The sequence below is a fragment of the Ranitomeya variabilis genome, chromosome 8, assembly GCF_051348905.1.
Source record: "Ranitomeya variabilis isolate aRanVar5 chromosome 8, aRanVar5.hap1, whole genome shotgun sequence".
In the NCBI taxonomy this organism is placed as follows: Eukaryota; Metazoa; Chordata; class Amphibia; order Anura; family Dendrobatidae; genus Ranitomeya; species Ranitomeya variabilis.
In genome coordinates, this window is record NC_135239.1 from 210,163,982 (window position 1) to 210,190,373 (window position 26,392).

The window sequence follows — 26,392 nt, forward strand, 5'->3', positions numbered from 1 at the left end:
TAATAAGAAAATCTTCACACAAATCCCTGGATCTGCCAAGAAACATGCACTTGGCACCTTAATAGTCTGAGTTAACTCTGCTACATCAGATATTATCCACAGATCAAGGAATAAACAGTCTATCAATCCGTTACCATTTACTGAAGCCCTGCACAAAGTTTTTGCCAGTGCGCACACAGTGATTTTGGTGTGGAACTACAACCCCCAGCATATTCTGTTTATGACCTTGATCACCGAGGTGTTAGGAGATCTGCTCTCATGCCCAACCTCATAACACTAGACAGCAAGAGAAGGTGACGCTGCCCACTCCTCCTCTCCGAGGGAAGGCCTGCACCTCCGATCTGATATAGCAGAGCTGAATGTGTCATTTTGCAATATTAATTTGTGAATGTTATTTGTACTTTTCCTTAGGACTGAAAATAAAACTATTGCATTACTGAAAAGTGTACAATGATACACTCAGCTCTGCTACATCCCTGCAGAAAACATGTGACTGATCCCAAAATCTGCACCTCTGCCCCGGGGGCAATAACCATCTCCCCAGAGGTTGGTAGTATTCCTGGCTGAGCAGTGAAATGTGCCAGTACTGTGACTGACAGAGATGATGAGGAGTCCTAGGAGAGGAGGGGAGATGAGATCCAGCACCAGATTCCTACAGAAAATGCCCAGGTGAGTCCTGCCTGTCTGCACGGACCCCAAAATATAGGAGGACCCCAATAAGTGACCCCAGGATTTATACAGTGTACATGGGGGAGAAGAGCAAGAATGTCCTGCACCAGTGTGTGCAAAGTCATCACCATCTACTCTGCAAGGTTCTAGAGATCTATCTATCTATTATCTATCTATTATCTATCATCTATCTATTATCTACTATCTATGTCTATTATCTATCTATTATCTATCTATCTATTATCCATCATCTATCTATCATCTATCTATTATCTATCTAATATCTATTATCTATCATCTATCTATCATCTATCTACTATTATCTACTATCTATGTCTATTATCTATCTATCTATTATCTATCTAATATCTATTATCTATCTATTATCTATCATCTATTATCTATCTTTCTATTATCTATCATCTATCTATTATGTATCTATCTATCTATCTAATATCTATCATCTATCTATCTATCTATCTATCTATCTATCTATCTATCTATCTATCTATCATTTATCTATTATCTGTCATCTATTATCTATTATCTATCTATCATCTATCTATCTATCATCTATCTATTATCTATTATCCATCATCTCTCTATCATCTATCTATCATCTATTATCTATCTATTAATTATCTATTTATCTATCTATAAATATCTATGTATCCATTGTCTATAAATCTATCTAGCTACATTCCATGCTTTTATACTTGTATCTTTTTACTATCATTCTTACTATTTATCTGTCTGCCTGTTTCTTATCTATTTTTTTAAATATCTATTATCCATCAATCTATTCATGTCTGTATCTGCCTGCTATCTGCATATCTATCTATAACGATTTACTATTTACCTAATATCTATGTAATGAATAAATATCTATCTATACACTTCTTACTGAAGGAGAACTCTTCAAAAACGTTCCTACACTTGGGGAACCAAAATATCATTCCTACCTCAAAAAAGTAATACTTTTTATGTAATATTTTATATATTATGTAATTTTTGTCAAGTGAGAAAATTTGGATAATTGAACTACATTTCAGCAGATCTATCTATCTATCTATCTATGATCTATCTATTATCTATCTATCTATCTATCTATGATCTATCTATTATCTATCTATCTATCTATCTATCTATCTATCTATCTATCTATCCCTCTCTTTATCTTGCCCCTTTGCTCTTTGGCCATTTCTGAGCCTCAGTTATTCAGACTTTTTCTCCTCCAGGGCTATAGATCCCTATAGATCCCAGGCAGGCAGCAGGAGGGCAGGCAGCGGTGAGGCAGTTACCTGGCTGTGTGGCTCTGTCTTCTGGCTGGATGTCTCCTCCTGGCGGAGCAGCTTCTGGCTGGATCTGCTGTGAGCTCTGCAGCCTCCTGCAGCCTCTGCTCATTTATACCCCTCCTGGCCCAATTATGTTGATGGCTGTGATGTCATTGGGGTACGTCTTCGTCTTCTTGTTTTTTTTTCTCTTGTATTATACATATATGTTTGATGTCAGAAAAGATTTTAAAATAACTTTAACCTTTTCTGCTCCAGATGGGAAAACCGTGCGCACCATGAGAATGCAGACTGGACTGTGTAATGTGGAGATTATAGCTGTCCCGTCACCTACAAGCCTCCTCCATGTGTCCACTACACCTGCACTTTCCACAACCCCCCACTAATGTCAGGCTGTAACCCACCCGGCATCTGCTTTATATGTTTTTTGAAAACTCTTGGGCCTGTGCACACCTTGCGTTTTTGTCTCATTTTTTTCTGTGCAGATTTGTCACAAACACTGAAGGATTTCCGAGTATCAGCAAAGTGAATGACATTCCTGAAGTCTCGTGCTCGTTGCTTATTTTTTACTTGCGGATTTAAATGACAATTCATTCAGCTTTTTGCTGCAGGTTTCACAGATACTAATGAATGGGGGAAAGCTGCAACAACAAAAAACATACAAAAAAACATAAAAAAACGTGTATTTTACACTTTGTTTTTCTTGCCAAGAGATGCAAAAATGGTGCAGAAATTTGTACAGCAAATATTTATCATGTGCACAGACCCTTAGGAGATTCCCAGCTAATAGAGGGGGCTCCTCCATGGTTTTGTTTGTACAGAGCCCCTGATTTTCCATTTGTTAATCACAGTGTGAACGCTGCTGACTGGCATTATCAACTCCTTGGATATCTTTTTGTATCCCTTTCCTGTTTTATACAGTTGAACTACCTTTTCCCGTAGATCCATCCACAATTCTTTTGCTTTCCATATGACTCACAATCCAGAAACGTCAGTGGCTGGATGAAAGATGCAAGAGTCTGTCTGGATCCCAGAAACTCACTCAGCTGTTATGCACACACAGATAACATGCAAACAGGTCACAGGTGAGGATGTTACCTTCAGTAGCCATTCAGACCCATTTGTGTCAACAACGTCTGTGCATGTTATCAGGCCAAAATCACCAGGGGATGGGAACTTTTAATCAGGGTCATCTGGATGTTTCAGGTTGTCATTATGATTTAAAAAGAGAAAACACAATAGTCTGACAATAAATGGCTTCACCCAACCACTAACCATGAGTGGAGAAAAAGTTTTGGTGTTATCATTCATTGTTGTGAAATTGGATTTTGGGCTCCCCCGGTGGCCACTGGTGGAATTGAACTGGTGTGCATCATCCCCTCTGTTCACCTGTTTCCATCAGGATGTGGGAGTCGCTATTTAACCTTGCTCCTCTGTCACTTCCATGCCGGTCAACATTGTAATCAGAAGCCTTTCTGTGCATGTTCCTGCTGCTAGACAACTCCCAGCTAAGTTGGACTTCAGTCCTCGTTTGTTTTTGCATTTTGTTCCAGTTCACAGCTGTAGTTTCGTTTCTGTGTCTGGAAAGCTCTTGTGATCTGAAATTGCCACTCTGATGTTATGAGTTAATACTAGAGTCTTAAAGTAATTTCAGGATGGTATTTTGATAGGGTTTTCAGCTGACCATGAAAGTGCCCTTTCTGTCTTCCTGCTATCTAGTAAGCGGACCTCAATTTTGCTAAACCTATTTTCATACTACGTTTGTCATTTCATCTAAAATCACCGCCAATATATGTGGGGGCCTCTGTCTGCCTATCGGGGAAATTTCTCTAGAGGTGAGCCAGGACTATATTTTCCTCTGCCAGGATTAGTTAGTCCTCCGGCCGGCGCTGGGCGTCTAGGGATAAAAACGTAGGCAACGCTACCCGGCTACTGTTAGTTGTGCGGCAGGTTTAGTTCATGGTCAGTTTAGTTTCCATCCTTCCAAGAGCTAGTACTTATGTTTGCTGGGCTATGTTCTCTTGCCATTGAGAACCATAACAGTTTGACCAGCCAAAAAGGGTTAAATTAATTGACAGAGAAAGGAGAGAAAAGAGAAGTCTGCTGAAGATTTTTTTTTTTTTCCCTTCCCTTCAGTTCTGAGTGTGCTTGTAATTGAATCTCTTGCAAGTCTGCCTATATTGCAGCCTTTCTCTCTCTCTCTCTCCTTCTAATCCTGGAATGGCTCTGTGTTCACCTGTTTAAAATGGATATTCAGAGTTTAGCTGCAGGTTTGAATAATCTCACCACGAAAGTTCAAAATTTACAAGATTTTGTTGTTCATGTTCCTATATCTGAACCTAGAATTCCTTTGCCTGAATTTTTCTCGGGGAATAGATCTTGCTTTCAAAATTTCAAAAATAATTGCAAGTTGTTTTTGTCCCTGAAATCTCGCTCTGCTGGAGATCCTGCTCAGCAGGTCAGGATTGTGATTTCCTTGCTCCGGGGCGACCCTCAGGATTGGGCTTTTGCATTGGCTCCAGGGGATCCTGCGTTGTTCAATGTGGATGCGTTTTTTCTGGCCTTGGGGTTGCTTTATGAGGAACCTCAGTTAGAGCTTCAGGCGGAAAAGGCCTTGATGTCCCTATCTCAGAGGCAAGACGAAGCTGAAATATACTGCCAGAAATTCCATAAATGGGCTGTGCTTACTCAGTGGAATGAGTGCGCCCTGGCGGCGAATTTCAGAGAGGGTCTCTCTGATGCCATTAAGGATGTTATGGTGGGGTTCCCTGTGCCTGCGGGTCTGAATGAGTCCATGACAATGGCTATCCAGATCGATAGGCGTCTGCGGGAGCGCAAACCTGTGCACCATTTGGCGGTGTCTACTGAGAAGACGCCAGAGAATATGCAATGTGATAGAATTCTGTCCAGAAGTGAACGGCAGAATTTAAGACGAAAAAATGGGTTGTGCTTCTATTGTGGTGATTCAACTCATGTTATATCAGCATGCTCTAAGCGTACTAAGAAGCTTGATAAGTCTGTTTCAATTGGCACTTTACAGTCTAAGTTTATTCTATCTGTGACCCTGATTTGTTCTTTATCATCTATTACCGCGGATGCCTATGTCGACTCTGGCGCCGCTTTGAGTCTTATGGATTGGTCCTTTGCCAAACGCTGTGGGTATGATTTGGAGCCTCTTGAAACTCCTATACCCCTGAAGGGGATTGACTCCACCCCATTGGCTAGTAATAAACCACAATACTGGACACAAGTAACTATGCGGATTAATCCGGATCATCAGGAGATTATTCGCTTTCTTGTGCTGTATAACCTACATGATGTGTTGGTGCTTGGATTGCCATGGCTGCAATCTCATAACCCAGTCCTTGACTGGAAAGCTATGTCTGTGTTAAGCTGGGGATGTAAGGGGACGCATGGGGACGTACCTGTGGTTTCCATTTCATCATCTATTCCCTCTGAGATTCCTGAATTCTTGACTGAATATCGTGACGTTTTTGAAGAACCTAAGCTTGGTTCATTACCTCCGCACCGGGAGTGTGATTGTGCCATAGATTTGATTCCGGGTAGTAAATACCCTAAGGGTCGTTTATTTAATCTGTCTGTGCCTGAACATGCTGCTATGCGAGAATATATAAAGGAGTCCCTGGAAAAGGGACATATTCGTCCTTCGTCATCTCCCTTAGGAGCCGGTTTTTTCTTTGTGGCTAAGAAAGATGGCTCTTTGAGACCGTGTATTGATTATCGGCTTTTGAATAAAATCACGGTTAAATATCAATATCCGTTGCCACTGCTGACTGATTTGTTTGCTCGCATAAAGGGGGCCAAGTGGTTCTCTAAGATTGATCTCCGTGGGGCGTATAATTTGGTGCGAATTAAGCAGGGGGATGAGTGGAAGACCGCATTTAATACGCCCGAGGGCCACTTTGAGTATTTGGTGATGCCTTTTGGTCTTTCAAATGCCCCTTCAGTCTTTCAGTCCTTTATGCATGACATTTTCCGTGATTATTTGGATAAATTTATGATCGTGTATCTGGATGATATTCTGATTTTTTCGGATGACTGGGACTCTCATGTCCAGCAGGTCAGGAGGGTTTTTCAGGTTTTGCGGTCTAATTCTTTGTGTGTGAAGGGTTCTAAGTGCGTTTTTGGGGTTCAAAAGATTTCCTTTTTGGGATATATTTTTTCCCCCTCTTCCATCGAGATGGATCCTGTCAAGGTTCAGGCTATTTGTGATTGGACGCAACCCTCTTCTCTTAAGAGTCTTCAGAAATTGTTGGGCTTTGCTAACTTTTATCGTCGATTTATTGCTGGTTTTTCTGATGTTGTTAAACCATTGACTGATTTGACTAAGAAGGGTGCTGATGTTGCTGATTGGTCCCCTGCTGCTGTGGAGGCCTTTCGGGAGCTTAAGCGCCGCTTTTCTTCCGCCCCAGTGTTGCGTCAGCCTGATGTTGCTCTTCCTTTTCAGGTTGAGGTCGACGCTTCTGAAATTGGAGCTGGGGCAGTTTTGTCGCAGAGAAGTTCCGATTGCTCCGTGATGAGACCTTGTGCCTTTTTCTCGCGTAAATTTTCGCCCGCCGAGCGGAATTATGATGTTGGGAATCGGGAGCTTTTGGCCATGAAGTGGGCTTTTGAGGAGTGGCGTCATTGGCTTGAGGGGGCCAGACATCAGGTGGTGGTATTGACTGACCACAAAAATCTAATTTATCTTGAGTCCGCCAGACGCCTGAATCCTAGACAGGCGCGCTGGTCGTTGTTTTTCTCTCGGTTTAATTTTGTGGTGTCCTACCTGCCGGGTTCTAAGAATGTTAAGGCGGATGCCCTTTCTAGGAGTTTTGAGCCTGACTCCCCTGGTAACTCTGAACCTACAGGTATCCTTAAGGATGGAGTGATATTGTCTGCCGTTTCTCCAGACCTGCGGCGGGCCTTGCAGGAGTTTCAGGCGGATAGACCTGATCGTTGCCCACCTGGTAGACTGTTTGTTCCTGATGATTAGACCAGTAAAGTCATTTCTGAGGTTCATTCTTCTGCGTTGACAGGTCATCCTGGAATCTTTGGTACCAGGGATTTGGTGGCAAGGTCCTTCTGGTGGCCTTCCCTGTCTCGAGATGTGCGAGGCTTTGTGCAGTCTTGTGACGTTTGTGCTCGGGCCAAGCCTTGTTGTTCTCGGGCTAGTGGATTGTTGTTGTCCTTGCCTATCCCGAAGAGGCCCTGGACGCACATCTCGATGGATTTTATTTCGGATCTTCCTGTTTCTCAGAAGATGTCTGTCATCTGGGTGGTGTGTGACCGTTTCTCTAAGATGGTCCATTTGGTTCCCCTGCCTAAGTTGCCTTCCGTTGAGCCTCCTGCTCCGGTGTTGGTTGAGGGCGAGTTGGAGTACGTTGTGGAAAAAATCTTGGACTCCCGTGTTTCCAGACGGAAACTCCAGTATCTGGTCAAATGGAAGGGATACGGTCAGGAGGATAATTCTTGGGTGACTGCCTCTGATGTTCATGCCTCCGATCTGGTCCGTGCCTTTCATAGGGCTCATCCTGATCGCCCTGGTGGTTCTGGTGAGGGTTCGGTGCCCCCTCCTTGAGGGGGGGGTACTGTTGTGAAATTGGATTTTGGGCTCCCCCGGTGGCCACTGGTGGAATTGAACTGGTGTGCATCATCCCCTCTGTTCACCTGTTTCCATCAGGATGTGGGAGTCGCTATTTAACCTTGCTCCTCTGTCACTTCCATGCCGGTCAACATTGTAATCAGAAGCCTTTCTGTGCATGTTCCTGCTGCTAGACAACTCCCAGCTAAGTTGGACTTCAGTCCTCGTTTGTTTTTGCATTTTGTTCCAGTTCACAGCTGTAGTTTCGTTTCTGTGTCTGGAAAGCTCTTGTGATCTGAAATTGCCACTCTGATGTTATGAGTTAATACTAGAGTCTTAAAGTAATTTCAGGATGGTATTTTGATAGGGTTTTCAGCTGACCATGAAAGTGCCCTTTCTGTCTTCCTGCTATCTAGTAAGCGGACCTCAATTTTGCTAAACCTATTTTCATACTACGTTTGTCATTTCATCTAAAATCACCGCCAATATATGTGGGGGCCTCTGTCTGCCTTTCGGGGAAATTTCTCTAGAGGTGAGCCAGGACTATATTTTCCTCTGCCAGGATTAGTTAGTCCTCCAGCCGGCGCTGGGCGTCTAGGGATAAAAAACGTAGGCAACGCTACCCGGCTACTGTTAGTTGTGCAGCAGGTTTAGTTCATGGTCAGTTTAGTTTCCATCCTTCCAAGAGCTAGTACTTATGTTTGCTGGGCTATGTTCTCTTGCCATTGAGAACCATAACAATTCATATTCTCTGAAAAAAGGCCAAGAAAGCAAAAATTCTGCCGGGGTGTGTAAACTTTTGAGCAAAACTGTAAATCCCAATTCTTCTCTTTTCCAACACGTTTCATCAGGGGAGTAAAGAAGCAAAAGGAGACACATTAATAGGATGCAATTAGCACAGCAATGCGGCATGCAGGGGGCTGCAGTGCCGGTGTATCGGGGGGCTGCGGTGTCGGTGCATCAGGGGGCTGCAGTGCCGGTGTATCGGGGGGCTGCGGTGTCGGTGCATCAGGGGGCTGTCACTCAGGAGCGGAGCCCATGGGTTGTGGAGCTTCAGGACACACAGGAATAAAACTTCCTATTCACATTGATAATGATAAAACCCTACAAAAAGGCAAATATATTCCCCGCTCCAGACTGCTGACTGACTCCGTATAAACATTTGTTTGAGGCTCTTTAAGTTTCTTTTTGCTTTTGCACTTTCCACCTCCAGAGAAATTGAGTTACTGTTTATTATTTTATTACTGTATCATAAGAAAGATCCAGAAGAAAGTCATCATAGGTCGACGGTTTTATGCTGCAGTGAAGCCGATGATAATCCTGTACACTCTCATGTACTGATTTAAAGGGGTTTTCCATGAATAACTGTATTTACTCCAATGTCCTGTGCTGGGTTAAAATAATTTAAAAAATTCTATCACTCACCCTCCCCAGGTCCATCGCTGCCTCCAGTCTCTGTTTACTAGACAGGACGCTAACCTGATTTTTTTCAGACATCTACAAGTTTAAAGGGCACATAAGATCCAGATTAAAAACAACCTTAAACTGACGTGGCTGATGGGCACCCAGGAATCGGCCACTATGTGTGCTTAACACCTCACTTTTCTAAGTTTAGTGTACTTGGCATTAATGTTGTGCAAATTAATTGATATACTCCACATGTGCATATATATAAGCTCCCATATTAGCTGCTGAACTCTGGTTTGTACAGTATCTTGAAAAAGTTTTCACCCCCTTGGCTTTTTACCTATTTTGTTACATTACAATCTGCGTTTAAATATTTTTGTAATCTGATTTGTGTGTGATGCATCAGCACTGAAAAGTCTAAGCTGGTGAAGTGAGAAAAATGAGGCAAAAATTACATTTATGGGATCAAATAACTAAAAATTGGCATATGTAGTCAACCGTTTTACGATGAATCCCTGCAAAATTTCTGGTGCAAGCAATTCCCTCCATAAGTCCCATGCTTAGTGACAGGACGTCCCCCTGTGTGCAATCTAAGTGTCACCCGTCTGTCAGTATATACACTTTACCTTCTGTGAAAGGGCACAGAGGCTGCAGCATCATTCAACAAGAGGCTTCACTAATCAAACACCATGAAGACCAAGGAAATCTCCAAACAACACCACGAAGACCAAGGAGATCTGCAAACACCACCACGAAGGCCAAGGAAATCTGCAGACACCATGAAGACCAATGAGATCTCCAAACACCACCATGAGACCAATTAAATCTGCAGACACCATGAAGACCAAGGAGATCTCCAAACACCACCATGAAGACCAAGGAGATCTCCAAACACCACCACGAAGACCAAGGAGATCTGCAAACACCACCACGAAGACCAAGGAGATCTGCAAACACCACCACGAAGACCAAGGAGATCTCCAAACACCACCATGAAGACCAATGAGATCTCCAAACACCACCATGAAGACCAAGGAGATCTCCCAACACCACCATGAAGACCAAGGAGATCTCCCAACACCACCATGAAGACGAAGGAGATCTCCAAACACCACCACAAAGACCTAGGAGATCTTCAAACACCATGAAGACCAAGGAGATCTACAAACACCACCATGAAGACCAATGAGATCTCCCCACACAACCACGAAGACCAAGGAGATCTCCAAACACCATGAAGACCAAGGAAATCTGCAGACACCATGAAGACCAAGGAGATCTCCAAACACCACCGTGAAGACCAAGGAGATTTCCAAACACCACCATGAAGACTAAGGAGATCTCTAAACACCACCATGAAGATTAATGAGATCTCCAAACACCATGAAGACCAAGGAGATCTCCAAACACCATGAAGACAAAGAAGATCTCAAGACAAGTCAAGGATAAAGTTGTTGAGAAGTACAAGTCAGGGTTGGGTTATAAAAAATCTCCCAATCTCTGATGATCCCCCGGAGAACCTTCAAATTCATTATCATCACATGGAAAGAACATGGAACCACAACAAACCTGCCACGAGAGGGCAAGGAGGGCATTAATAAAAGAGACAGCACAGAGACCAAAGGTGACCCTGAAGGAGCTGCAGAGTTCCCAAGCAGAGACTGGAGCATCCATTCATATGTCCACAATAAGTCGTACACTCCATATAGAGGTGGCTTTTATGGAACAGTGGCCAGAAAAAAATGCCTTTACTTACAAAAATGGTAAGGCTTGTTTTGAGTTTGCCAGAAGACATGTGGGAGACTCCCAAATGTATGGCGGAAGGTGCTGTGGTCAGATGAGACCAAAATTTAGCTTTTTGGCCACCAAAGTAAATGCTATGTCTAGCACCAAACCAACGGCTCATCACCTCAAGAACACAATCCCTACAGTGACACATGGTGGTGGCAGCATCATGCTGTGAGGATGTTTTTTTGTCAGCAGGGACAGGAAAATGGTCCAAGTTGAGGGGAAGATGCAAGGTGCAAAATACAGGGATACAGAAAAAATGCTAAGGGGGTAAATACTTTTGCAATCCACTGTATATATTGCAGTCAAAATCACTTTTACCTGTTCACACTTCATTCTGTCAGGATGTTGTGGTCAGTCCTTGTTGTTTGCATTATATATATGGAGGTGGTGACGGCCTCTGTGTTTTACTGAGCCCCTCATGTCAGTCTAAGGTTGCTTTACATTAGTCCTGGATTCTACCTACCCTTTAAGTTTGTAGTTTTTTTTTACTTGGCCTAAAAATAGATAAAAATTAGGTTTGGTCCCATCAAAGCAAGTTATGCCTTGTCGTGGCTGGTGGGCGTACATGAATTGGCACTTAAAGGCATTATTGTCTTTTACATTACTTCAAATATTCAATGTTTGCCTAAATCTTGGCACTCCCAGTGTGCTGCTGTATTCTTTGCTTTATTTGCACATCACTGCTGTAGCAGAGCCGATCTCACTGACACAGGACAGTTGAAATGGTCAATATGCTTAATTTCCAGAGAGACACTTTTTTGCCTCCTGGACTCTCCATTCATTCAGAAAAATAGCTCAATTCCATCTTTCTCAGCACAGACTAGCAGCTCACTAAGGCTACGTTCACATTTGCGTTGTGCGACGCAAAGCACAACGCAAATGTGAACGCATGCACAACGCAGCGTTTTTTGACACATGCGTCCACTTTTGCATGGTTTTGGGCGCAGAAAAAACTGCAACTTGCTGCGTTCTCTGCTCCCTGACGCATGCGTCACAAAACGCAAATGCAACGCATGTCCATGCGCCCCCATGTTAAATATAGGGGTGCATGACGCATGCGGCGACGCTGCAGCGCCCGACGCTGCGGCGCCGAACGCAAATGTGAACGTAGCCTAAGAAACCACATTACAGCTATCAATTAAAGTCTATGGGGAAAGGAGAAAGCAGGATAGAGATGCAGAGAATTACATAAAGACTATGTTGCTGCTTTCTAGTAAGTTTGAACCAGAGCTGGATGCACAGCTACACTGCTCAGTATTGCTAAATAATGTCCTCCATGCCGCAGCTGCTTCTGAACATGTGCTACATAGAGTCATATCGGTGTGTGCAGTGTATCAGAGACATCACAGTATCTGGTCTCCAGCCACCAGCTCAGAGACAACTGAAAATCAGAGGAAGTCATATAATGACCAGGGATAGTGATGATTTCTGTCCTTTTTTTCCTGAGTTATCACAATCCACATCACAGCACGATCCTGTGGTCATTGTCAACATTCTATAAAAAAAATTTTTTTCTCATAAGACAATCTGACTCCGTTATTATTAAGTCTGTGATGACAAATCTATATCTCGATATTCCACTGAGTGTTTGGAATTGTTACATTGTTTAATAACTAAAATCACGACTAATGTTCCTTAGTGTAAAGTGTAGCTTGTTACAATGTGATTTCTTCCATAGTCATGTAGCAGTGCTTACTTTATTACATGCAGCAGAGCTGAGCTTGCCATGTAGCAGGGCTTACTTTAGTACATGCAGCAGAGCTGAGCTTGCCATGTAGCAGGGCTTACTTTAGTACATGCAGCAGAGCTGAGCTTGTCATGTAGCAGGGCTTACTTTATCACATGTAGCAGGGCTGAGCTTGTCATGTAGCAGGGCTTACTTTATTACATGTAGCAGAGCTGAGCTTGTCATGTAGCAGGGCTTACTTTAGTACATGCAGCAGAGCTTGTCATGTAGCAGGGCTTACTTTATTACATATAGCAGTGCTGAGCTTGTCATGTAGCAGGGCTTACTTTATTACATGTAGCAGAGCTGAGCTTGTCATGTAGCAGTGCTTACTTTATTACATGCAGCAGAGCTGAGCTTGTCATGTAGCAGGGCTTACTTTATTACATGTAGCAGAGCTGAGCTTGTCATGTAGCAGTGCTTACTTTATTACATGCAGCAGAGCTGAGCTTGTCATGTAGCAGAGCTTACTTTATTACATGTAGCAGAGCTGAGCTTGTCATGTAGCAGGGCTTACTTTAGTACATGCAGCAGAGCTAAGCTTGTCATGTAGCAGTGCTTACTTTATTACATGTAGCAGAGCTGAGCTTGTCATGTAGCAGTGCTTACTTTATTACATGCAGCAGAGCTGAGCTAGTCATGTAGCAGTGCTTACTTTATTACATGTAGCAGAGCTGAGCTTGTCATGTAGCAGTGCTTACTTTAGTACATGCAGCAGAGCTGAGCTTGTCATGTAGCAGTGCTTACTTTAGTACATGCAGCAGAGCTGAGCTTGTCATGTAGCAGTGCTTACTTTATTACATGCAGCAGAGCTGAGCTAGTCATGTAGCAGTGCTTACTTTAGTGCATGCAGCAGAGCTAAGCTTGTCATGTAGCAGGACTTACTTTATTACATGCAGCAGAGCTCAGCTTGTCATGTAGCAGGGCTTACTTTATTACATGTAGCAGAGCTGAGCTTGTCATGTAGCAGGGCTTACTTTATTACATGTAGCAGAGCTGAGCTTGTCATGTAGCAGGGCTTACTTTATTACATGCAGCAGAGCTGAGCTTGTCATGTAGCAGAGCTTACTTTATTACATGTAGCAGAGCTGAGCTTGTCATGTAGCAGAGCTTACTTTATTACATGCCGCAGAGCTCAGCTTGTCATGTAGCAGGGCTTACTTTATTACATGCAGCAGAGCTGAGCTAGTCATGTAGCAGTGCTTACTTTAGTGCATGCAGCAGAGCTAAGCTTGTCATGTAGCAGGACACTTCATTACATGCAGCAGAGCTCAGCTTGTCATGTAGCAGGGCTTACTTTATTACATGCAGCAGAGCTGAGCTTGTCATGTAGCAGGGCTTACTTTATTACATGTAGCAGAGCTGAGCTTGTCATGTAGCAGGGCTTACTTTATTACATGTAGCAGAGCTGAGCTTGTCATGTAGCAGGGCTTACTTTATTACATGCAGCAGAGCTGAGCTTGTCATGTAGCAGAGCTTACTTTATTACATGTAGCAGAGCTGAGCTTGTCATGTAGCAGAGCTTACTTTATTACATGCCGCAGAGCTCAGCTTGTCATGTAGCAGGGCTTACTTTATTACATGCAGCAGAGCTGAGCTAGTCATGTAGCAGTGCTTACTTTAGTGCATGCAGCAGAGCTAAGCTTGTCATGTAGCAGGACACTTCATTACATGCAGCAGAGCTCAGCTTGTCATGTAGCAGGGCTTACTTTATTACATGCAGCAGAGCTCAGCTTGTCATGTAGCAGGGCTTACTTTATTACATGTAGCAGAGCTGAGCTTGTCATGTAGCAGGGCTTACTTTATTACATGTAGCAGAGCTGAGCTTGTCATGTAGCAGGGCTTACTTTATTACATGCAGCAGAGCTGAGCTTGTCATGTAGCAGAGCTTACTTTATTACATGTAGCAGAGCTGAGCTTGTCATGTAGCAGAGCTTACTTTATTACATGCCGCAGAGCTCAGCTTGTCATGTAGCAGGGCTTACTTTATTACATGCAGCAGAGCTGAGCTAGTCATGTAGCAGTGCTTACTTTAGTGCATGCAGCAGAGCTAAGCTTGTCATGTAGCAGGACACTTCATTACATGCAGCAGAGCTCAGCTTGTCATGTAGCAGGGCTTACTTTATTACATGCAGCAGAGCTGAGCTTGTCATGTAGCAGGGCTTACTTTATTACATGCAGCAGAGCTGAGCTTGTCATGTAGCAGGGCTTACTTTATTACATGCAGCAAAGCTGAGTTTGTCATGTAGCAGACCTTTATTACATGCAGCAGAGCTGAGCTTGTCATGTAGCAGTGCTTACTTTAGTACATGCAGCAGAGCTGAGCTTGTCATGTAGCAGTGCTTACTTTAGTACATGCAGCAGAGCTGAGCTTGTCATGTAGCAGAGCTTACTTTATTACATGCAGCAGGGCTGAGCTTGCCATATGGTTGTACTTAGTTTATAAAGTGCAGCAGAGCTGAGCTTGTCATGTAGCAGTGCTTACTTTATTACATGTAGCAGAGCTGAGCTTGTCATGTAGCAGGGCTTACTTTATTACATGTAGCAGAGCTGAGCTTGTCATGTAGCAGGGCTTACTTTATTACATGCAGCAGAGCTGAGCTTGTCATGTAGCAGAGCTTACTTTATTACATGCCGCAGAGCTCAGCTTGTCATGTAGCAGGGCTTACTTTATTACTTGCAGCAGAGCTGAGCTTGCCATATGGTTGTACTTAGTTTATAAAGTGCAGCAGAGCTGAGGTTGCCATGTAGAAGCAGCAGAGCAGTGCCTAATTATTGTCATGTAGAAATCCAGCACTGCTCTACAGCTGGGCTCTGCTGCATACATTATGTACTACTCCACGTTGCTCTAGGTGCCATGCAGCGCGGTTGGTCGGTGCTGCTCATCCAAACCTGTGGGTATGAGAATCGAAGTAGCTGTCAGATAGTAGCCGGCCATACTAACTCCGCTCTGTCCCTAAGATTCTCCTTCTATTCCCTCTGTAAGTTCCAGCCAACTTTAAAACCCCTTTTTCCTCCCATCCCTCTGTTTACGCCTGCGGTCCATAACCTGGCATCGTTGAGCACATTTTTTCGGAAACTTTATTTTTCCAGCCTAGAGGTGCAACAGATCCTTTTTAGTTTTTGTTGAAATGTCTGCAAGTGACATTTCATCCAACTTTAAACTATTTGGCGCTGCAAGGGTTACATGAAAGCACGAAGCGACGCATCTGATTTTAGAAGATTTTAGGATAGGATGCTACAAGATTTATAGGCGACCCCATAATTCCCAAAGTATCAAGAGTTAATAAACCTGGTAAACAAAACCCTTCTGACCCCACGGGATTATGGAGCCTTTGTAAGATGTCGTACAATGAGCGAGACCCCGGCTGACATGTAGAATATGAACCATGGATATTAATATTCATATATTTGTCAACACACTCACAATGTATCAAGATACATTCCGTGTAAAGTGGCAGCGTGCCCAGGAGCGGAGGGCGCTGATGGCATCACGTGTGCCAATGATGTACGCATATTACCGAGGGTGGGACATGGCGGGTTATGTGTGGGTATTAAAGGGGAGCTCCACTTTATGTTTATCTGCTGCTTTGCCCATTAAATGTTGACAGTGGCTCATGAGATTGTACATGTCTGGGCCTATTCACACTGGCACATAATGGGTCCGCACCAATCTTACATGTATAACCTCTATACACAATAGTGGAAAGGTACAAAACCGTGCAAATAAATAAAACTGCAGTACGGCTGATAGCGACCATTGGAATACAGCTGCCATATACAGGTCCTTCTCAAAAAATTAGCATATAGTGTTAAATTTCATTATTTACCATAATGTAATGATTACAATTAAACTTTCATATATTATAGATTCATTATCCACCAACTGAAATTTGTCAGGTCTTTTATTGTTTTAATACTGATGATTTTGGCCTACAACTCCTGATAACCCAAAAAATCTGTCTCAATAAATTAGCATATCAAGAAAAGGTTCTCTAAATGACCTATTACCCTAATCTTCTGAATCAACTAATTAACTCTAAACACATGCAAAAGATACCTGAGGCTTTTAAAAACTCCCTGCCTGGTTCATTACTCAAAACCCCCATCATGGGTAAGACTAGCGACCTGACAGATGTCAAGAAGGCCATCATTGACACCCTCAAGCAAGAGGGTAAGACCCAGAAAGAAATTTCTCAACAAATAGGCTGTTCCCAGAGTGCTGTATCAAGGCACCTCAATGGTAAGTCTGTTGGAAGGAAACAATGTGGCAGAAAACGCTGTACAACGAGAAGAGGTGACCGGACCCTGAGGAAGATTGTGGAGAAGGACCGATTCCAGACCTTGGGGAACCTGAGGAAGCAGTGGACTGAGTCTGGTGTGGAAACATCCAGAGCCACCGTGCACAGGCGTGTGCAGGAAATGGGCTACAGGTGCCGCATTCCCCAGGTAAACAGCGGCAGAAGCGCCTGACCTGGGCTACAGAGAAGCAGCACTGGACTGTTGCTAAGTGGTCCCAAGTACTTTTTTCTGATGAAAGCAAATTTTGCATGTCATTCGGAAATCAAGGTGCCAGAGTCTGGAGGAAGACTGGGGAGAAGGAAATGCCAAAATGCCTGAAGTCCAGTGTCAAGTACCCACAGTCAGTGATGGTGTGGGGTGCCATGTCAGCTGCTGGTGTTGGTCCACTGTGTTTCATCAAGGGCAGGGTCAATGCAGCTAGCTATCAGGAGATTTTGGAGCACTTCATGCTTCCCTCGGCTGAAATGCTTTATGGAGATGAAGATTTCATTTTTCAGCACGACCTGGCACCTGCTCACAGTGCCAAAACCACTGGTAAATGGTTTACTGACCATGGTATTACTGTGCTCAATTGGCCTGCCAACTCTCCTGACATGAACCCCATAGAGAATCTGTGGGATATTGTGAAGAGAAAGTTGAGAGACGCAAGACCCAACACTCTGGATGAGCTTAAGGCCGCTATTGAAGCATCCTGGGCCTCCATAACATCTCAGCAGTGTCACAGGCTGATTGCCTCCATGCCACGCCGCATTGAAGCAGTCATTTCTGCCAAAGGATTCCCGACCAAGTATTGAGTGCATAACTGAACATTATTATTTGATGGTTTTTTTGTTTGTTATTAAAAAACACTTTTATTTGATAGGACGGGTGAAATATGCTAATTTATTGAGACAGGTTTTTTTGGTTTTCAGGAGTTGTAGGCCAAAATCATCAGTATTAAAACAATAAAAGACCTGACAAATTTCAGTTGGTGGATAATGAATCTATAATATATGAAAGTTTAATTGTAATCATTACATTATGGTAAATAATGAAATTTAACACTATATGCTAATTTTTTGAGAAGGACCTGTATAATGGAGAGATGAAATAATGGAGTAATGGAATGTGAGGACTGAACGTGTTCTACACACAGGTCAGCCATCAGCATCATCATCCTCTGGGTGCAGCAGCCTCATTAATCTCAATAGGGCTGTGCCGCTGTCCACGGTGCTGAACCGTCCGCTACAGTGACAGGCACATGATGATTATACTGTGGCCTCTGATTTCTAAGTTTATAGATGGTAAAAAAGTCTGTAGCTAAATGCGCACTGTCCTTCTAATAAACTTTGCCGAAATCAATACTACAAGTGAATATGAGAAACTTTGTAACATATCTTATGAGAGGAATCTGCTTCTTTCTCCAATTATAAGCCACTTCTCCTTCCTCTGCTCCTGAACGCACCATTTTCTCTGAATAACTGTTAAAATCTTTTTGTCAAAACAAAACTGAGTGCCAGAACAGTGAGGGATCTGATTACAGCTGTTTATGGAAGTCTATGGAGGGGAAGGGACAGCTGAGACACAATCAGACAGGTGATTCTTCTTTCTACTGTGTTCTATCTCACCCCTGCTCGGTACTTCTGTATAATGTCCTCTATGCTGCTGATTCTAGTAAGTGTTTTTATCATATTTACTAGATGGATTCACAGTTAAACTTCTCAGTACTCCTGTATAATATCCTCCATGCAGCTGATTCTAATGTGTTTATATCACCCCAGTGCTGGACTCACAGCCACATTGCTCAGTACTCCTGTATAATGTCCTCCATGCTGCTGATTATAGTAAGTGTTTTTATCATACCCAGTGCTGAGTTCACAGTTAAGATGCTCAGTGCTCTTGTATAATGCTCTCAATGCTGCTGATTCTAATTTGTTTATATCACCCCATTGCTGGCTTCACAGCTACACTGCTCAGTACTCCTGTATAATTACCTCAATGCTGCTTATTCTAATGTGTTTTTATCACCCCAGTGCTGGATTCACAGCCATACTGCTCAGTACTCCTGTGTAATGTCTTTCATATTACTGATTCTAGTAAGTATTTATATCTTCCCAGTGCTAGATTCACAGCTACACTGCTCAGTACTCCTGTATAATGTCCTCCATGCTTCTGCTTTCTAGTACTTGTTTTAGCACAACTCAGTGCTGAATTCACAGCCTCACTGCTTAGTTCCCCTTTATAATGTCCTTTGTTTCACTGCTGCTTCTAAACATGTGCTAGAGACAAGAGAGGAGGAATCCCTCATGTTTGTGTGTGCGGTGTATCACAACTGTATCACCACAGTAGATGGAGTCATTCGTGTGGCAGAAAAAGGGGCCTGATAATGAGAAGGGGGTACGACTTGCGACTGGGAGGTAGAAGGGGAAGAGTTAGGAAACACCTTGGACACTGCTACACACAGGCTTATGGGATGACAATGGAGATGACCAGTCCAGGGCTGCAACAACATGAGATATTAAAGGGTTTGCACCAAAATAATAAAATGTTCTCAAACGATGGGTAGGGGATAACCTATTGATTACTGGGGATCAGCAATCATGAGAATGGGTGCTGGAGCATGGGCACGATTGGGGCAGAAGTGCTGATGCTTGACCTCCACTGTATTCAGACAAGACCCTTTAGAGCCCCATTTTCAGGGTTCACCGGTGTTGGACCCTCAATGAGCAATACGTTGTTGCAAGTCTTCTAAGTTTTGGAATGTTGGGCTATAGCCCCACGGGAAGCCGATACAGAGGTCATATTGGTTGTCACTTAACTTTCCCTGGAAGTGATGTAAGAAGTGAGGTCTGTGCACATAATACATACAGTAATGGGGGTATATACTTGGATGGGAGCGCGGTCGCTCACAGGAGGCAGCAGTGGGAGTCTGCAGCGGGGTCTGGTGTGCGCCGTTCTCTCTCAGACAGGGAAATATTAGGATTTAATAACCTGCAGCGACACCGGAGGGACTCGACGGCAGAAGTTTCTGAAGTCAATTTGAGAATGAACATCGCTGGCATCTGATCTGTAATTCAAAGTGGCGGCCATCACTAATCATATTCAGCGCAGAGAGGAGTATTCCACCCCAGGTTTTGTATTCTGTAACTTTCCTCCGTGTAGTAATGAGGCTGCGGCTCCTCCTGGGTGAAGAGAATGCGAATCGCCGGCAATTTGTACGATTGTACATTGCAATATTGTCTGCGGTTCTGGAGGGCGGAGGAGATTGCACCGAAGATTTATATTGCCCAGAGGGATCCTCCGAGAATTTCTCATGCTGTGAATTATTATTCTCGCCTTTTTTATTTTTTTTTTAGAGTTTGTTATGTTGGGAAATTAACTGCACAGAGAATTGAGTCACTGAAGGGTTATAGAGAAATCCAGAAGAATAAGATCCACAAGACGGAAAACAATTATCTCTGCAGCCTGGAAGACAGTCTGCAGTTCAATATCTATATACCCATCCAACCATCCATCCATCTATTTATCTATCTGTAGGTCCATTTATCCATCCAACCATCTATCCATCCATTATCTATCTATCGATCTATCTAGCTATCATTGTGTGAAAAAGAGTTTGCCCCTTCCCGATTTCCTATTCATTTGCATGTTTGTCACACTTATATGTTTCAGATCACCAAACAAATGTAAATATTAGACAAAGAGAACACAGGGAATTAGAAAATGCTGTTTTTAAATGAAGGCTTTTATTATTAAGGGAAAAAGAAATCCAAACCTTCAGGGCCCTGTGTGAAAAAGTGATTGCCCCCTACCTTAAAACATAAATTAACTGTGGTTTATCACATCTTTGGGAAGCTGAGTTCACTTTCTATATCAACACCCAGGCCTGATTACTGCCACACCTGTTCTCAATCAAGAAATCACTTAAATAGGACCTGCCTGAAAAAAAGTGAAGTAGACTAAAAGGTCCTCAAAAGCTAGTCATCATAATACAATCCAAAAAAATTCTGTAACAAATGAGAAACAAAGTAATTGAGATCTATCAGTTTGGAAAAGGTTACAAAGCCATTTCTAAAGCTTTGGGACTCCAGCGAACCACAGTGAAAACCATTATCCACAAATGGCAAAAATATTGACCAGTGGTGATCCTTTCCAGGAGTGTCTGGATGACCAAAATTACTCCAAGAGCGCAGCGACAACTCATCCAAGAGGTCACAAAAGACCCCACAACAACATCCAAAGAACTGCACTGGTTCATGACTCCACCATAAGAGACTGTGCAATAATGGCCTGCATGGCAGAGTTCCAAGTAGAAAACCACTGCTGAGCAATAAGAACATAAAGGCTCGTTTTAGTTTATCCAGAAAACATCTTGATGATCCACAAGACTTTTGGTAGAACACTCTGTGGACTGACAAGACAAAAGTTGAACTTTTTGCCTCTGTGAGGCTTCAAGTTCTCATTCACGTGCATGCTCTGGACATATGGGGCTGCAGTTTCTCTTCCACGTGCATGCTCTGGACATATGGGGCTGCAGTTTCTCTTCCACGTGCATGCTCTGGACATATGAGGCTGCAGTTTCTCTTCCACGTGCATGCTCTGGACATATGAGGCTGCAGTTTCTCCTCCACGTGCATGCTCTGGACATATGAGGCTGCAGTTTCTCTTCCACGTGCATGCTCTGGACATATGAGGCTGCAGTTTCTCTTCCACGTGCATGCTCTGGACATATGGGGCTGCAGTTTCTCTTCCACATGCATGCTCTGGACATATGAGGCTGCAGTTTCTCCTCCACGTGCATGCTCTGGACATATGAGGCTGCAGTTTCTCTTCCACGTGCATGCTCTGGACATATGAGGCTGCAGTTTCTCTTCCACGTGCATGCTCTGGACATATGGGGCTGCAGTTTCTCTTCCATGTGCATGCTCTGGACATATAAGGCTGCAGTTTCTCATTCACGTGCATGCTCTGGACATATGTGGCTGCAGTTTCTCTTCCACGTGCATGCTCTGGACATATAAGGCTGCAGTTTCTCATTCACGTGCATGCTCTGGACATATGAGGCTGCAGTTTCTCTTCCACATGCATGCTCTGGACATATAAGGCTGCAGTTTCTCATTCACGTGCATGCTCTGGACATATGAGGCTGCAGTTTCTCATTCACGTGCATGCTCTGGACATATGAGGCTGCAGTTTCTCTTCCACGTGCATGCTCTGGACATATAAGGCTGCAGTTTCTCATTCACGTGCATGCTCTGGACATATGGGGCTGCAGTTTCTCTTCCACGTGCATGCTCTGGACATATGAGGCTGCAGTTTCTCTTCCACGTGCATGCTCTGGACATATGGGGCTGCAGTTTCTCTTCCATGTGCATGCTCTGGACATATAAGGCTGCAGTTTCTCATTCACGTGCATGCTCTGGACATATGAGGCTGCAGTTTCTCTTCCACGTGCATGCTCTGGACATATAAGGCTGCAGTTTCTCATTCACGTGCATGCTCTGGACATATAAGGCTGCAGTTTCTCTTCCACATGCATGCTCTGGACATATAAGGCTGCAGTTTCTCATTCACGTGCATGCTCTGGACATATGAGGCTGCAGTTTCTCTTCCACATGCATGCTCTGGACATATGAGGCTGCAGTTTCACATTCATGTGCATGCTCTCGACACATGAAGCTGCAGTTTCTCATTCACATGCATGTTCTGGACATACAGGGCTGCAGTTTCTCTTCCACGTGCATGCTCTCGTCATATGAGGCTGCAGTTTCTCATTCACGTGCATGTTCTGGACATACAGGGCTGAAGTTTCTCATTCATGTGCATGCCCTGGACATATGAGGCTGCAGTTTCTCATTCGCGTGCATGTTCTGGACATACAGGGCTGCAGTTTCTCATTCATGTGCATGCCCTGGACATACGAGGCTGCAGTTTCTCATTCACGTGCATGCCCTGGACATATCAGGCTGCAGTTTCTCAGTCACGTGCATCTTCTGGACATATGAGGCTGTAGAACCTCATTCACATTCTTGCTTGCTCCTTCCCAAGGGCAGATCTTCACTTGCACATAGGGAATTTGCTCCACAAAATAAATGCAGGTGTCACTTACACTTCGCTATCTCTGCTGGTTACCAGACAAGTGATCCTAATGGAAAAAGGCTCAGGCCCTAATTCGTTGCCGGCTGAAACCTTGTGGTGGAGATATTGGGAGAATTACCAGCAAGATTGAGACTAAACACATTTATAGATGAGGCCTGAGATGTGAGCGGAGACCGACGTGCTGGCACTAGTAATCAGCGGGTGCTGCAGAGCGGGACCTCCTCTGATGGAAAGGGCCTGTCCTCACTGACATTACAGGAGTGGTCACTGACCCCCACAAGAGCAGCACTCCTCTCCTGAAATACTCTGTGCTGCTGGGTCCTCCTGCTCCTTCCTACATGCAAGGATCATTTGTCTCCTGAAATACTCTGTGCTGCTGGGTCCTCCTGCTCCTTCCTACATGCAAGGATCATTTGTCTCCTGAAATACTCTGTGCTGCTGACAGACCCTGCTCCTTCCGCTATGTTACTATCAAGTCTGTTCTTACATATGATTGGCACACTCCTCTCCTGAAATCCTCTGTGCTGCTGACAGACCCCGCTCCTTCCACTATGTTACTATCAAGTCTGTTCTTACATATGATCGGCACACTCCTCTCCTGAAATCCTCTGTGCTGCTGACACACCCCACTCCTTCTACTATGTTACAATCAAGTCTGTTCTTACATATGATCGGCACACTACTCTCCTGAAATACTCGGTGCTGCTGGGTCCTCCTGCTCCTTCCACTATGTTACTATCAAGTCTGTTCTTACATATGATCGGCCCCCTCCTCTCCTGAAATACTCTGTGCTGCTGGGTCCTCCTGCTCCTTCCTACATGCAAGGATCATTTGTCTCCTGAATTACTCTGTGCTGCTGACAGACCCTGCTCCTTCCGCTATGTTACTATCAAGTCTGTTCTTACATATGATTGGCACACTCCTCTCCTGAAATCTTCTGTGCTGCTGACAGACCCCGCTCCTTCCACTATGTTACTATCAAGTCTGTTCTTACTTATGATCGGCACACTCCTCTCCTGAAATACTCGGTGCTGCTGGGTCCTCCTGCTCCTTCCACTATGTTACTATCAAGTCTGTTCTTACATATGATCGGCACCCTCCTCTCCTGAAATACTCGGTGCTGCTGAGTCCTCCTGCTCCTTCCTACATACAAGGATCACTGCTTTCCTGAAATACTCTGTGCTGCTGGATCCTTCTGATCCCTCTCTGCCCTACCCTCATTTCTTGGGGTTGCACATAGCCACACAAAGAAAAACAAATGCAAACAATAAGTTGTCAGATGCATCGTAGGTGTCAGTGTGTTAATTAGGAAATAATGAAGCCATATTTCTCAGTGATTAAGGACTTTAAGCTCCGACTTGTAATAACTGTATTTACATTTTCCTGCAGTTTCTGCCAATTATAAAAAGCCTCATGAATCTTTATTATCGTGAAACCCTAATCAGTTCATAGATTTCCTCAGATTAGGGACTAGTGCAAATCATTTATTTGTAGCGGCTCTTGCTGGAAACCAGTCTAAACAAGGCAGCATCAAATCCAAGGGTTACAAAGAACAATTCAGGAAAAACTCATCCAAAACTTTTAAAAGCTCTTCAAAACGGAAAGAAAAACTGTTCTAAAAAATTCATCCAAAAAAGAAGAGTATCCTGAAATGAAAACCTCCTAATTTTTTAACATCTCAGAAGCGGACGTCTGTTTTTGAGCAGAAGACTCTTCAATAATCGCTCCTTACTCTGGAGTTTTGTAAAACTGAACCTTTATTAGTGCTTTCAGTCATTTCCAGAGAGTTTTTATACATTTATATATTTTTTGCTTTATTCAAAGACCTATTATTTTATCACATTGTTTACAAAAAATTATATATATATATATATATATATATATATATATATATATATATATATATATATATATATATTCTCTCACTGGCAATTGGAGCTTTTTTTTTGTCTCTAACGTCCTGTAGTTTCAGGAAACAACACATGTACATAGCCACAATTAACAAACTCTCTGGTATTGATGCCATTGTGAAGGGAGAGACCTGTTGTTACTTCGTTTATTGTGAATGTTGGATTCTTTGTTATCAGCTGTATATAGAGATGTTTATTAGTCATTGTAATCCTGCCTCTGATGATAATGAGACTGCTGAAAACTCTTTGTGAAAGGACAGGAAGTATTAGTCTAAAAAAAAGCCCTGGTGCCCACTGTGAAATATGCATGGATACTAATTTGTTAAATTAAAAATAAAATACATTTAGCACAAAACCAGTAGGTCATTTGCTTCCCTTTAATGCCCAGTAGTGTGAGCCATGAAGCTTATTATTTGCAGACATTGTGTCCATCCATCATGTAACTTATACAGTTGGGGATATAAAGCAGTTTCAGAAAATCAATATTTACTTAGGAAGATACAATTTGATATTATTTACAAGTGGAGGAAGAGGAGAACTCAGGGGCTGGACATGGAGAAAATCTGCTGCATTGGAAGAAGGAAATCTGTCCTAATTCTTCATCCGAACTGTAGCCATTACCGGTTCACACAGTTTTTATGCAGAGTTTTTGGAGCAGAAACTGAGTGGAAACGCCAAGTGTTTGAGGAGGATTTGAAGAGTTTCCGCACAGTTTCTGTTCCCCAAAGAATATGAGATGAGGATATCAGAGGTTCAGCGCGGTGCAGAGTGATGGCGGAAAGAGCAGCTCTTGCCCTGGCAAACGGAGCGAGATGATGTATATTACTCCCAGTCATTTAAATTGGCAGTGGCACCATGTAATGCTGCCGAAGGCCGCCGGGGTCACACGGTTTCATCTGAGAGAATCGAGCCGCTTCTGCTAATCACACTCTGATCAGTGTCAGAAACAAAAATATCTCCATCTTCTTCATTGTGTCAGTCCGTGGATATCGGACTGCACTCAGATGTCATCCGAGTGCAGTCCGATGTTTTTCACTGATTGATTGACTTGCCTGTCTGTGAAGAGGAATTCCCAAGATAGTAAATTATTCCCTGCCCATAGTATAGGGGATAACTTACTGATCGTTGGGGGTCCGACCACTGGGACAACCAGCAATTAGGGCTGGGCAGTCATATCTTCCATGCTCAGTCACAGATACATTTATTGTCTATGGGACAATAAGGGTTTTTAGGATTTAAGGGGGTGTTCAAGATTTTAAAAAACATGGCGGCTATTTCCAAAAACAACACTATCACTATTCATTTTGCAGATCACAGCTGTAATACCAATCACAACCTGTAATCCGGGGTGGCGCTAGACGGTCATGTTTTCCTGATACTGGCATTATCATTAAGCATTAGGACCAGCAAGGTCTGAGTGTTGACCCTGAAGCAGACCCTATGCACCCACCCGTCACCTCACAGAGCTTCTTTCTCCCTGGACCCTTTGCTTCCTCTTTCTGCTCATGTACTATAGAGATTCTGCTAATTCCTCTGCTGCCCCCAACCCCACAAATAACAGCGGCTTCTCCCTCCAACCACCGCAGCCTGCACAGGAATAATGACATTAGCACTGGCAGCCAAAACCGGGGGT

At 43.5% G+C, this 26,392-nt stretch overlaps 1 protein-coding gene across 3 annotated transcripts in view; it reads right to left on the reverse strand.

The window, feature by feature from the left end:
- Positions 1–26,392, reverse strand: part of TRH (thyrotropin releasing hormone) — a 147,964-nt gene that overhangs the window by 16,818 nt on the left and 104,754 nt on the right. Inside the window, exon 1 of one of the 3 annotated variants that reach the window (XM_077276707.1) lies at positions 1,971–2,048. The exons of the other annotated variants lie outside the window; for them this stretch is intronic. The gene's annotated coding sequence lies outside the window, so the exon portion shown is untranslated. Of the gene's footprint in view, positions 1–1,970; positions 2,049–26,392 lie in introns of those variants that run through there. 3 annotated transcript variants of the gene reach the window in all.